This window comes from Aedes albopictus, chromosome 3, assembly GCF_035046485.1.
Source record: "Aedes albopictus strain Foshan chromosome 3, AalbF5, whole genome shotgun sequence".
Taxonomy (NCBI): Eukaryota; Metazoa; Arthropoda; class Insecta; order Diptera; family Culicidae; genus Aedes; species Aedes albopictus.
In genome coordinates, this window is record NC_085138.1 from 21,051,807 (window position 1) to 21,066,805 (window position 14,999).

General features: G+C 40.7%; 1 protein-coding gene across 3 annotated transcripts in view; it reads left to right on the plus strand.

Annotated features, from left to right (window-relative positions):
- Nucleotides 1–319: 319 nt before the first annotated feature.
- LOC109418319 (spectrin beta chain, non-erythrocytic 5) overlaps nucleotides 320–14,999 on the plus strand; it is a 289,495-nt gene continuing 274,815 nt past the window's right edge. For 2 of the 3 annotated variants that reach the window (XM_062860375.1, XM_029864202.2), the window contains exons 1-2: nucleotides 320–473; nucleotides 6,186–6,609. The gene's annotated coding sequence lies outside the window, so the exon portion shown is untranslated. The remainder of the gene's footprint in view (nucleotides 474–6,185; nucleotides 6,610–14,999) is intronic. The other variant, XM_029864214.2, reaches the window with a different exon arrangement.

Here is a 14,999-nt window from a genome sequence, read left to right on the forward strand (position 1 = left end):
AGTCACGTTTTAGCTTTCGACGTTTTGTCCCTAATCCCCTCTATGAACACTTGTAATTTTTCTTTCCGTGTGTACCGAGGTACCGAGCATTATCACTGACTTCCTGTGCATTTGTAGTTGTCCAACCGCGCGCCGTGCGGCGATCTTCATCATCGTCATCATCATCGCAAGCCGCAACAATCAGCGGCGCGCACCGCCGCCAACACCAACACCCCGATACAAGCACTGATGATGATGGTGGTCAGCCAGCAATCAAGAGCCAGCCAGCCAACAAAGCAACCTCACCACAGGCGAGAGGGAACCTCGGAGAGCGACGAGCGACTTCGCACTCGTCAGTCTTGAGCTCTACTTCGAACGTGTCGGTTGTGTGGTGTGAAACCGCTACGCGCTAGAAACCTTAGTAGGTCGCGGGACAACTTTTACTTCTACAGTAACTAATGTTACTGGTGTGTGGTGTGAAGTTATTCTCATAGGTAACCTGGATGTGGCAGTTTACTGCGATTACAATGTGAAATTAATTGTGATTTTGCGGAGCGTATGCTCACTTGTATGGAACAAGGAACGAACGTTGGAGATTTCTAATTGGCTATCATTCAAAGTGCAAAGATTGAAAAGCCAGCATCATCATCATTGAGCAGGGAGCAATGAAGAAGAGTGAAACGCTGCTCAACGAAGGCGAAGAAGAGTGCTCAGTTTGGGTCGATTGAGTAGAGGACAGGGGGCAGCTTCCAAACTTGACTCCAACTCTGATGGAGAAATGAGAGAGAGTGCTGAAGACTGCGCTGCGTTGCAGATTGTGAGTGCTTTGAAGCGATGGATCGAAGTGATTGTGCGTGCGGTTCCTCAGGAACAAGAACAAGTGGAAGCGACGAGGATCGCTGTGGGACGGAATCACAGTAGGCGCGACGCGCAGCGGTGCTCACGCGGTGATGTGTCACTCAATTGCCATGTGCACGCTGAAATATTTTTACCGGGGATGTGATGTTTATGGTGGCACATTTTTCGCGCAAATAGTAAATCAGGTTTATAGTGACTACAAATAGGATAGCGAACCACTTGGGCAGCGGCCGGTATTTTGGGCAATCTTTGCAATAACTCAGTCAAATCCAAACCAATTGACTTGAAATTTTGTACACGGCTAGATACTATACATATCTCATCGCGTTCCTAAAATTGTGTCAACCAGTGACAGAATTGACTGAGTTATAGCAGAAAAGTACCCAAACTAGGACCCCTGCCGAGATGGTTCCACTTCCCTAATCAAATTTCAGATATCAATGATTAGAAATCATTGTGTGTCGACCATTTGAGCAACTAACCATTTTCATATTGTCTATCCGGTTGGAATCAAGATCGACATTCAATCAAAAATTGCCATTTTCTTTGTCCACAAGTGTCGCAACTGTTTCGCATCTAGTGCGCTGTGTTGCTGACAACAACGGGAAGGATGCGCACTACTTTTGACATGATTAAAAAACGTCGCGAGTTGGGTCGCGTCGCGACTTGATTGTGCGAAGTCCGGTTTGGTGGCGGCCCGACAATATGACTGTCATACAATTTTCGGATGATTTCATTTGATCGGTGAATCATGCACTTTCCAATAGGGTCCGAAAATTAATGACTAACCCATTTTTATTGAACAATACGATCGTCGATCAAGCATTATATTCTGATCGCAACAGTACTTTTCACGATCACGTAAAACGAAAGAATAATGGCAAAAACTCGCAATAAGTAAAATGGTAACCAATAATTCTAGTTTGACATTTGAGTTCGACCTTGACGTGATTGAATTCAACGTGTTTCACACTGGGGGATGAAAAAATGTTACAATCTAACATACCTACACGATAACAAAACTTCACTCGAATCATGAGTTTAAGGCTAGGGGTGGGACACAAGCTTGATTGTTTTTGAAAATTTGAAATTTATTTTCATCTACAATAAAAACATCAAAAAATTAGTTAAACTAGAGCGCGATCAAAACTTTCATCAGGATGGAGTTTCCTTTCAGTGTACTGACTCCTTGTTTCCGTGTGCATAAGCGTAGTGCAGTGGTGTACGTGTTAAAAATTGACTGCCTCCCGTCGAGTAAGCGACGATCTCGAAAATCGAGATGACTCTCAATCTCTCACCACATCTCGCTCGCTCACATTGCGATGATCCATGATCATCATCATCAGTGCGCCTTCGTCTTCGTCTTCGCCGCATTCAGGATTTTGCGCTGACTTCTTTCTGTTCAGCAGTCAACCAACATACGTACCTCCACGACGGACCGAACCAGTGCGTTGTTGCGTGTGCGTTTTGTGTGTGCGTTCCTCGGGAATTTCAATGCGCTCTTCACGTTGATTAAAGCTTCTTTTTTTCGGTTTTCGATCTCAAAAAAACTGGTCCTGGACTCTGGTACCCACTTCTTGGTTTCGCGATGTAGGTACGCCAGGTTTTTTTAGTTCGTGAGTGGAATCGTGCTCGAATGTGTCGTGTTTTCTTACGGAATTGTTGGAAAAGTGTAATTTTGAATAATTTCAAAGTCTAACGCCAAGCATACAAATAAGGATTGGTATCAACGCAGTAGGCATCGGGATGCAGAGTTTGTCAGTCGGATTCGGTGAAGGAGAGACAAGCGAGTGAAGAATTGTGTGTAATGTTGAATTCATCAGTGAGTTATTTTTCGTACTGATTTCGAAAACCTCGTTGTTGTGTGATAGTGGATTTATGTTAACATATTGAACAGTCAGCAGCGGCACACGGAACATCAAGTGATTAAGGAGGCATGGCAAACCATAGACACTCGGGTTGTCGTTTGTCACTCGTTCAGTAATGTCAAAGTGCAAAGTTGGATGGCGTTCCTGTAGCTCCCGATTGCTCGCAATAAATCTAAAACCTACTCAGATTCTTCAGATTTTACGAAGTATAGAAACGTGCGGAAACGTGGCATTTCCTAAAGAATTCGCACCAAGATTACTAGGATAAACCTCTACGTAGATTCTTGGTTTAAATCACAAACATTGGTTCAAGAATACATATTTACTCATGATTTGAGCGAATTTTTGTAACCGTGTTTGTCAGACAGGAACATTTTTGAATCGCCATGAGGATTCACGCTGTAGCAGGGGCGCCAGGTCAATTTTCGAAAAATCTGGATGATTTGGGAAGTTTTGTCTGGAAAAGTCAGGAAAACCTTACAAATTCCGGGCTAAATTCAGGGGAATGGCACTTCCTAACCGCAAAAGTCCTTGTTTATCCGTTTCTATTTATTGCTAATCGATCAGGTGTTAGACTGGGGTACCGACGGATAGTAGCGAATAAATGCGGATTTTTATGGCCATTACACCTGGCAAAACCTTACAAATTCCGGATTTTTTTCAGGATCCAAAGGATTTTTGCAAAATGAGACCTCAAAATCTGAAAAATACAAATAAATCTATTAGGTTAGCAACGCACTCCAAAGATGAGCATAGTACGAAAAATAAAAGTAATTTGCTCGACCTTTCTAGTTTTGCTTTAAAAGTTTAATTTTATTTTTCTTTTGCAAAAGTGAAGCAATAGCGAAGTATTTTTTTTTTCTAAGTATTAGAATAATTACTGAATTCATGTCTCGCCAGATACCCCACGAAATTCCCTGAATTGTGACGGTATACTTGAGATATTTTCTCTTACAATTCACCACAGAGAACAGACATCCAAGTCCAGTTCCGAAATTGTGTAAGGAATTTTACGGCCATTTGAAATCGGCAACACAAGTAGCAATAGCGTGGCGCTGCAATCGGTTGATTTCCCATACTAATTTAATTCACCACTTGAAATGTTTCAATTCACCACTGACTGTGGCAATATGGTGTTTGGTGGCGTTAGTGTTGTCACACTACTACACAACTTTCCGAATGAAATTTGTTCTAGCCTGGATGTCTGTTCTCTATGAATTCACCTCCATGCGAAATTTCTGGCCTATGAAGAGAAATCTTCGAACAGTTCTCAGAAAAAATTAGGCAGTTTTCACGAGCTAAAAATATCTTTCTATTACAAGATAAATAATCAAAAATAGAATGAGTACCAGTGAATCATTATTCTGGCTCTAGTGACACTCAGATGAGCATTATGAGCACACCTCAATGAGTATTAATAGAATACATGCAGTCTTTGATCAGTGCTGTTTTCAATTTTTGAAAGACACCAACAAATCATTGTTTTGTTGATATAATTAGTACCTGATGAGTTCCATGTAGTGACCATTCTCGCCTAAAAACTGCCCATTGGAGTCGTAGTCACAACTTTTTATGTTAAGCTACATGGTGTTCTAACTCCAATTCAAATTCATCCAAATCGAATGCTCTCAACATTTGTACTGTTGAATTGGCAGGGTGCTCAATGAGTTCTTCTTCAGTTATTCATTTGTAATAGAATTACTTAGCCCTGGCGCTTGGCACGTTTTTGAAACATTTAAAAATCTATCTGCGACGTCAACGGAACATCATGGCTGTCAGATGTGTTCCCGATCTGAAAATACTCAGATGAGTACCACAAGCTCGTATCAGTTTCACTCACTAAATATCAGATGAGTTCTAACACCAACACTCTGTGTCTACAGCTCTAAAATGTCATCAGCAATACGCTGTTTTGAGATGACTCTCACATGAGTTCCTGCTTTTAGGAGTCTCAAATGAGTACCAGATGCTCAATTTAAATAAGTTTTGATAGTTTCCCCTCCATACTTTGTTTCACTCGTCTCACTAAAGTTGGGATAAAGCAAAGAATAAGAATATCAAGAATGCCCACTCCGCTGATGCTCGGGGGGACACTACCGCAGCGCTACCTGCGGATGACAATTCAACCTTCATGCGGTAGTGTGCGTTACTGATTGTATGCGGATACCAAAACATACGCACACCACCCTCTCTTATGGCACATCACGAACACTGTTACAGATAGCTTCCACCTTGATACGCTTAGAGAGCGCTACTTGTCTTGTCGCTTGACGTTTACATAGAAAAAGGCAAAAGAGGGCATTCTTTCTATTTTTATTCTTTGGATAAAGCCTTTTCATTCAATCATTTACTAAGATGAGCATTAACGGTGGCCATTTGCATCTATTTTACATTGTTCTTGCTAAAAACAATTGGGTGTAAATAACTAAATAGATGATTTATTCACAAGAGACCATTTGTGAAACACGTTTTCATATAAGAAGGCCTCAGATGAGTACCAGTAATAGTGCTCTTTTTAATCAGTTTCATACCAGTCCCGCTTAAGGACAAACGTCTTGAAATCCCGCTTCAAGAGCGCATGAGAACTTAAAACGCACAAATCTCAAGAACCAAGCTTCAAACAACAGTGCATTTTATTATTCTGTTCTTGCTCACTTTTTATAAGCTTAAAATAAGAAGATCAAATGCGCTGGTTTTGTTTACGAAGAGATTTGTGCCCATGAAATCGTGAGTAGGTGCCAAAGTCGGCCATTGTGGCGGCCATCTTGGGATTCTAACAAGTCTGTCCTTAAGCAAATCTACTGATCGATAAACTAAACTTTCAGTCAAGGGTCCGTATATTCGCTTCATTTCACTCATATTCACTCGTCTATTGCTAGTCGACGAGGGTGCAGCAAACGTATTGTCCAAATTTTAGACTCTAAAACGTCTAAAACGAATCACGTTCGTAGTTTGAATCGGAAGCGAATGAATAAATAAGAGAAGGGAGAAGGGAAGAATGCGAGAGAGCGATCGATGCAGCTATTGTCAAAATTGGCACCGCTGACAAACAGACACACAAACAAAAGCGATAGCCGTTTGCTGCTGATTGGCTTCCAGCGTGAACAAAGATGCAAAGTAGAAATCCGGAAGCTTGGATTCAGCTCTGTGCCATTGCTATTCCGAAATAAGTGTAGATGAACATTGCTTACTCTCTCAACAACAAACGGTTCACGGCCCTCTCACACGATAAAATGCTCAAAAGCTCCAAGCATCAGAAGAATCCGTTGACGAACGAAGCCTACTTCGATTGGTGAAAACATTCCGGGAGTGAACCGCGGAACCTCAGTAAAATTCGAAAACTCATGTTACAGTGTAACGAGATCACCGGAGGAACTCATGAGTTACCGAATTTTTGAACATTCGAATTGAATCAAAAAGTGCATTCCGCTGTGTCCGCCGTTTCTAATCGTTCCTGATTTCCCATTTTCATTTTTTCAGAGCAGTGAATTTTAAAGTGAAAACACAAAGTGATTTTAACGGGAGGAAAAACGGATCAACTAGCCACGCTCGTCCTCGGAAAATTGCGGAAAAGGACCGAGAGAGCCTGAGTGTATTTGTGTGGAAAACCTGATCAAGAGTGAGTGAAAGTGAGTGAAAAGCGAGCGGAAGAATTTCGGTGCAAATAGTGATTGTTGTCGTCGTCAGTTGGAGAGTGGGGAATTGGACCCGGAAAGAGGGTGTTTCCGGTTTTGACAGTGTTCTGAAACCTAAGAAGGAGGATAGCAGAATCAAACGAGAGAAAGTGATCGCGTGTGAGTGGATTCTGTAGCGGATCGATTGGGTGGATTAGAACCTTTTCGCTGGAATTGTTCGATTTCAACAGCCACAACTCTGGATTACGGATACGGCGACGATTTTAGAGGTTAGTAACATCTTTTTTTTGAATTTTTATCGTCATGATTTTGATGTTTGAAGGTAATATCATCGAGCTCCGGATCTCTGAGATATTACACACTTAATTCAGATTGCCGGTGTTGATGCTGGACTAAAGAACGACTGACTTTTGATAGCGTTTATTTCTATCGTATGCTTCAAAGCTGAAATACGGAATAGTTACGATGAAACCAAACAAAGAACATATATGTTATACATACAATTCAGTCCTCTTCTCTTCGATATGCTGTCCACGTATCAACTGTTCTTACGGCTTCGTAATTCAGGTGTTGCAACTTTAGGTGCTAAATTCTTCACGGTTGTACGTAAACACTGGTCGTCTGACTAGGTCAACCTATCGTGATATCGTATTTTAGTATACTTAAATTATTTAATGTAATGAGTACCTACTTGTCTATAAATTTACAGTAATCAGATCCAATTATAATCCAAGAAATAATCCCAATTCACCAATAATATATCAAAACTCCACAAAACCTAAACTTTGCTATCTATAGGATATATCGCACATTTATGCTCAGTCACTGTGTTGACAGGAGCGGTAAACCCTCTACGCTATAGACTCTCGCACTCATGACACATTGTATCCATCGAGCTGGTTGCCAGTCGGCTTGTTGCGCCGCAACAGCCGGGATATCAGCATTTTTCCATTCTTTTGCCGAGATTTGCACAGCCGAGTAATCAGCAAACAACCATTTTGCTGAGATCTCAGCAATTTTGACAGTTCATTGCTGAGCTTTGGCAATCGTTTTGCTGAGAGTCAGCTCAATGTGATATAAGGAAGGTGTGGAGGAACTCGTCCTTTGCTTGTGTTAGTAAGGAGTTGAAAGTAAACAACTTTCGAGGGGAGGGGAGGTGACGTCATACAAGCTCAATAACAAGAAATTGAGCCGAGGTGCCTTCCCTTCAATGTTCTCAAACTTCCATATAAATTCGTTAAAATAATAATTCAGCTAAAACAAACCTGGGTGAACACTCATGCTGACCTCCCAATACATCCAATCTATTGTGTGGAAAACCTGGAGGATCTGAAGCGCAAATATTCCAGAGAATTTAATTTCCTTACGTCCGAACGGTGATGTCGGAGTACATCGTGCCATTGAACGAGGCTTTATCGCCATCACTAACATATTTTGTATTTAAAATTTGAATATTCTGCAAATTGCAATTGTGCGTCATAACTTGAAACGGTTGACCAGCTGTATTTTAACCTAAAATTGAAAGAAATGTTATAAAATTCGACAAACTCTACACTTTTCCTTACGCTGCAAAACTTGCCCATGTTTATGTTCAAATAACAACACGAAAATCACCCATGGTAACAGGGTTAGTGGGACTACAGAAAATTTCGGCGGGCTCTGAAAATCACAACAACTGACGGTATGACGTCATGCGTTGTCAAGCTGCTATGGGTTGCTATATAAAATGAAAAACAGCGCACTAACACTAGCAAAGTTGTGTGTATTACACCAAATGATCTCTTCACCTTACTTTCATCACATTGGAGTCAACTAACAAATGTCACTTTTTGCTGGGATATTGTAGGATCGTAGTAGTCATAGATTTAAGTAGGTACTGACGTTTGTATAATAAAGAATCATTCCTATTCAAACCAACAATCTGGAAGGACGTTCTTACAACTGGCGACGACGGAGAAATTTCGGAAGGAAGAAAGAAGAAAGGAATCAATAGAAGTGCAAGCGGCCTGAAGAGAGAATCGGAAGCGAAAATCTGGCGGAATTAGGAAGTGGCCTGGACCGGAAGCCTGAATCAGAAGTTGGAAACTATCTGAACAAAACCGAATATGGCTTGGTCGACGGTATGTAAATATTTCCATGGTTACAAAATAAAATAAAAGAAAAAAAATCTTGAATTTCGGAAAATGTGATTTCACATATTTTGGCACCCGTTGGCAATTCTCGGGTTGGAAAATGATACATAGGAATCAAGGGCGATCCCTAGGATTCTGGCAGAACTCGAATTGAATGAGAGTTTGCTATACCACCCGGAGGCGATCCTCGGGTGTAAATAAAACCTAGAGGCGATCCTCAGGTTGAGAAAGAACACCTAGAGGCGATCCTCAGGTTGTGAATAATCTAGAGGCGATCCTCAGATTATATTGAAAAACCTAGAGGCGATCCTCAGGTTATAAAATAAATCTGTAGGCGATCCTCAGATTTTGAAGGAAACCTGGAGGCGATCCTCAGGTTATAGAATTGAATCTGGAGGCGATCCTCAGATTACAAAGAAAATCTGGAGGCGATCCTCAGGTTGTATAACTAATCTGGAGGCGATCCTCAGATTACATATAAAGGAAAACCTGGAGGCGATCCTCAGGTTGTCAAATTTTATGTAGAAAAGATCCTCAGATTATTGAAAATCTGGAGGTGATTTTCAGATTACATGTGTTTTGGAATGATTGGGTTTTTTATTCTCCAGGTCAATCAACTCATACCCCCATTCGTCGAAAATGAGGAAGGCCCGGTGGGCGTACGATGGGAGAAATGGAGAGAGCAGTTCGACGCCTACCTGTCGTGGAAAGACATCGATAGTCACGAAGACAAGTTTAAAACGCTGATGATGTTCGGAGGTCCTGATATACGGAGAATCGTTTCAAACGTTGCTGAAGTCGGAAGTGGAACAATCGACAATCGGTATCGTATAGCCGTGAACCTGCTGGACGAGTATTTTGTACCCCGAGTCTCCAAGACCTTCGAACGCCAAAAGTTCAGGCAAATGGTGCCAACATCGCAAGAGAAGCTGGACGCTTTCGTCGTACGTTTGAAACATCAAGCAATCAATTGTGACTTTGGCAATCAAGCAGAAAACATGATAGTGGACCAAGTTGTAAGTACGACAAAGGATTTAAAGCTTAAACGGAGATGCCTGGAGAAAGACCTATCGTTGAAGGAAGTCCTCGATATAGCACGATCGCACGAATCTGTTGAATTGCAACTGCATAATTGGGAGGAGAAGAATACAACCAAGCTGGACCTAAATGCTGTTGAATCGAAACCAGCTGCTACCGAAACAAATGAAATATTGAAGATCACAAATTTCGCTGGAAAGAAATGTACCAGGTGTGACGGAAAACATGACGGTCGTGATCCCTCGTGCCCAGCTAAGACTCGTAAGTGCAACAACTGCGGCCAAACTGGACATTTCGCTCGATACTGTTTCCGGAAGAGAAAACCTGAGGCCGAGTTCAGTACAATGAACAAATCCACTCGGCCTAAGTTCAAACGGTTCATTCGAGAGATCGAGGATGTCAAAAATGATGATGAAGGAACAGTGTTCAACTTATTCCACCTTGGATCTGGAAAACGGTCTGTCACCGTAGGCGTCGGCGGACACCCTCTGCAGCTAATGGTAGATACGGGCGCAGATGAAAATGTACTCGCTGAGTGTGACTGGGAGCAGCTCAAACGAACTGGCTTCGAAGCATATGGAATCAGGAAAGGTAGCAAGAAGGTTTTCAACGCTTATGGATCAAAAACTCCACTTGGTGTACTAGGAGAGGTTGATGTGGAAGTAAAGTTCAACGGGAAATCCATGGACACGACGTTCTATGTAATTGCCGGAGGTAAATGCTCATTACTTTCGGGTGATGCAGCAATCAATTTGGGAATCATCCAATTCACTTATGCTGTTGACAAGCAAACATTTCCATCAATCAAAGGTAAGAAATAATTTTGATTTGCTAATGAATTAAAAAAAACTTATCGATTGAAAAATAAACAAATATGAACTTTAATACATTTTTACAAAATTAGGGATCGTTGCAAACGTTAAAATCATCGATAAGAATGTACCTCCTGTACGACAAAGTTTGCGTAGGATTCCCTTTCCTCTTGAAGAGTTAGCAATAGCTAAACTTAAATAATTAGAGGAACAGGATATTATTGAGCGAGTTTTCGAAGCTTCTGAATGGGTTTCACCAATGATAGTTAAAAGGAAAAGTCAAACTGAAGTACGTATAATTGTTGATCTACGGGAAACCAATAAAGCCGTTATTCGCGAAGTACATCCTCTACCAATGCTAGAACAAATGACTAGAAAAATAGGTGGGAATTTGATCAAAATTTTAAAATAATAGTTAACTTAAGGCTTAATCAATAATATAAATTTTAGGTGGAAATTCAATTTTTACCAAGCTTGATATCCGCCAAGCTTTTCATCAGGTTGTACTAAGCAAGAAATGCAGATATATAACAACTTTCATTTCCCCTCTTGGGTTAATGCGGTACAAAAGACTCATGTTTGGCCTCTCAGCGCCACCTGAGCTTTTCCAAAAAGTAATGGAAACAATATTCGCTGATTTTCCGTGGCTGATAATCTTCATAGACGATATTTTGATACCAGCCAAAAACAGCGAGGAGTTGCGATACAGAACAAATTTGGTACATCAACGGCTACAGCAATACAACATCTTGATCAACACAGACAAAACAGAATACGGAGTAACCGAGCTTGATTTCATTGGGTACCGTATAACCGCAAATGGTATATCAGTTGCAAGGAACAAATTAGAAGCGATAGAACTTCTCAACCCGCCCACATCCACGGAAGAAGTTCGTAGTTTCCTCGGATTAGTGAATTTCGTAAACCGTTACATTCCGCACATGGCTACGATAACAAATCCTCTAAATCAACTTACGCACAAAGGGACAAAATTTCAATGGAATTCTGTTCATCAGCAGGCATTTGACGAAATCAAAAACATTTTGAAGAGAGACGAAACTCTTGGATTTTACAATCCAGATTTCGAAACATATGTAATTGCTGACGGTAGTCCGGTAGGACTTGGTGCAGTTTTGGTTCAGAAGAACGAAGCAGGTCAATTCAAAATTATTCACTATGCTTCGAAGACTCTCACAGCCACTGAGAAGAAATATGCTCAGACGGAAAGAGAAGCATTAGCTCTGGTGTGGGGATGTGAAAAGTTTTATCATTATTTGTATGGTAAATCTTTCTACTTGATAACAGACCATAAACCACTCGTGGTGATTTTCGGAGATCGTATCAAACCATCTCCTCGCATAGAACGGTGGAAACTACGATTAATGTCATTCGACTATAACATTATGTACAGACCAGGAAAAGGGAACATAGCTGACCCACTATCCCGACTATGTCAAACTGTACCTAATAACGGACCCAGTTTTGATGAGGAAACGGAGAGAATAATCAGATTTATCACTGAGGACACTTGTCCCATTGCTCTATCGTTACAAGAGATAGAACAAGCCACTTGCAATGATGAAGAACTCCAAGAACTCATAAAGTGGTTACCCTATCCTTCTAGAAGGTGGCCTAAAACATTATTAAGATATAAAAAACTTGCAAGTTGCCTAACCACTGACCAAAAGGTGATAATGAAAGATCAAAAGTTGGTTATTCCCAGGACATTACAAAAGCGAACATTGTGTCTGGGACATGATCCTCATCTCGGCATTTCATCAATGAAACGACGACTGCGAACAAAAGTTTGGTGGAGCGGAATGGACACTATGATTGAAAGGTTTGTTACAAGTTGCTCAGGATGCGTTTTAGTCTCTATCCCAGATGCACAACCACTCACACGAACTGAACTACCCGAGAGACCATGGATAAAACTAGCTATGGATTACATGGAAATTCCAGGAGGACACCACTTACTGGTTGTGACCGATTATTTTTCAAGATACTTCGAAGTTGTTATTCAAAATTCTATGACGGCTAAATTGACAATTACGAAACTAAGGGAAGTTTTCGCACGATTTGGATATCCTGAAGAGATAGTGTGCGACAATGGTCAACCGTTCTCCTCAGATGAATTTTCTTCGTTTTGTAAAACAAATGGAATCAAAATAAATCATTCAGTTCCTTATGCTGCATTCCAAAATGGTCAAGTGGAAAGACAAAACCGGACCTTGTTAAGATCGATCAAAATCAGCGTTGCATTGGGTCGCGATTGGAAATGCGACTTACAGGATTTTCTACACGCATATCGAACAACACCTCATTCAGTAACCAATTTCTCTCCTGCTGAACTCATGTTCGGATGGAATTTGCGGGATAAGTTACCACGATCTACACGTGAAGTAAATATCGAGAAAGCCAAACAAAATGATGCTCGTTGCAAAGAAAAAGGAAAAACGTACATTGATGGAAAAAGGAAAGCTAAAGATTCCACTATTGATGTCGGAGATTTCGTAGTTGTGAAAAACTTCATCCGGAAGAACAAATTAACACCAAATTTCAATCCTCAACAACACAAGGTGGTTAAAAGAGATGGAACACGGCTACAATTGGAAAATGTTGAAACAGGTGTTATATCCAGTCGACATGTAAACCATACCAAGAGAATTGTAAATAGAAATCCGTTTTTATGCCCAGATGAAGGGGAAATAGGTATAATCCAATAGATACAGACTATTACTAATAAAATATCTCGATTTGAAAATGAAATGAATACTATATATATATAAATTTCAGAAACAACTTCAAGCATTCCTCAATCCAATAATGACGAGATGACATTGATGGTTCCAGATACCGAAGAACGAAAGAAACGACAAACTGAATCCGAATCAAGTTTGATTGGAAGAAAACGACAAAAACGGCTCCCTAAGCATCTCCAAGATATACTATATAAACTAGAATAATATTGATTAATAGTCTATTAAATACTACATTAAATATTTCCTAGAATAAAATGTTACAATCAATAGAAAAGGGGAGGGATGTAGGATCGTAGTAGTCATAGATTTAAGTAGGTACTGACGTTTGTATAATAAAGAATCATTCCTATTCAAACCAACAATCTGGAAGGACGTTCTTACAGATATCAGCTGATAGTTTTATTGTCTATCCGGTTGGAATCAAGACCGACATTCAATCAAAAATTGCCATTTTCTTGGTCCACAAGTGTCGCAACTGTTTCGCATCTAGTGCGCTGTGTTGCTGACAACAACGGGAAGGATGCGCACTACTTTTGACATGATTAAAAAACGTCGCGAGTTGGGTCGCGTCGCGACTTGATTGTGCGAAGTCCGGTTTGATGGCGGCCCGACAATACTGAGCAGACGGCTGTGCGCGTTTTTGCCGAGCCCGCAAATCTGTTTTGAGTGTGTAGGTTTCATGTTATTCTGTATGATCAGTGTTGCCAGCTACTATTATTATGCCGTGAGAGATGTCCCCCGATGAATTTCGGCAGCTTTCAAATATGGGTCGATGATGGAGTTCAAAATGTGAGGTTCATGTGAGTGGGAAAGTGTGCTGATTTAGGACTTGCTGGTAGCATCCCTCCAGGATCTCCTTGAGGAAATGTCTCTAGGAGCTAATTACGAGATTCCTCCAGCAATTCTTTCCATGATTCCTCCAGCAACTCTTTAGGATTCATCCATAAATTTCTTCTGGGATAACCCCAGCAATTATTACTAAGACTTGTTCAGGCATTCCTCCCGTAGTTTCTCAGAAATTTATTCCAAAATTATTCTAGGAGTTCTTTCTGTAAATACTCAGGGAGCTGAAATTCTTCTAGGGGCTCCTTTAGAAGTTCCTTTTAGAATTCTTCCAGGATTCTTTCTGGGACTTCAAGGGATTTCCTCTAGGATTTCGATAATCCTCCAAGAATTGACTCCGAGATTTCTTCCAAGATATTTTTCTGGAATTTCTTCCGGTCTTTTATGGGAATGTCTTCAGAAATTCCTTTAAAAACGGGACTCCTGGAAGGAACAATTGCAGGGAACCCAGAAGTAATTCCAGAGCGAAATTCCTTTAGAAATTGTTGAAGCAATTCCTCAAGGAACTTCTGTAGAAGCTTCTCAAGGAACTGCTTGAGTAATTCCATAAAGAATGTCACGAAAACTCTGGAAGGAATTCCGTAATGGACTCGTAGTAGTTTCTATCCCAGAAACATCTGAGAGAATTCCAAAATGAACTTCCGGAAGAATACAGAATAAGGAACTCCCGGAGCAATCCAGAAAAGTGTTACTAGAGGAATTCTGGATGGAAGAATTCCTGGTAAAAACATATCGGAAGCAGTTTTTGAAAAAAAAATCCCGGAAATTCTTCTTGGGTCTTCTTCAGAAGTTCCCTCTAGAATTGTTCCAGGATTCATTCTGGGACTTCAGAGATTTCATCGTGGAATTCGGTAATCTTTTAAGAATTGTATCCGAGATTCTTTCCGGGAATTCTTCCAAGATTTCGTCCGGAATTTCTTCTGAGATTTCCCTAACACAGTTTCTTTTCAAATGTTTTCAGAGTTTGTTTATGGGATTTTCAGAAATAATTGTCTGGAAACATGGAAAGAACTGTTGGAGGAAACCCAAAAGAAACTCCAGGGGGAATTACTTAAATTGTTAAAGGAATTCC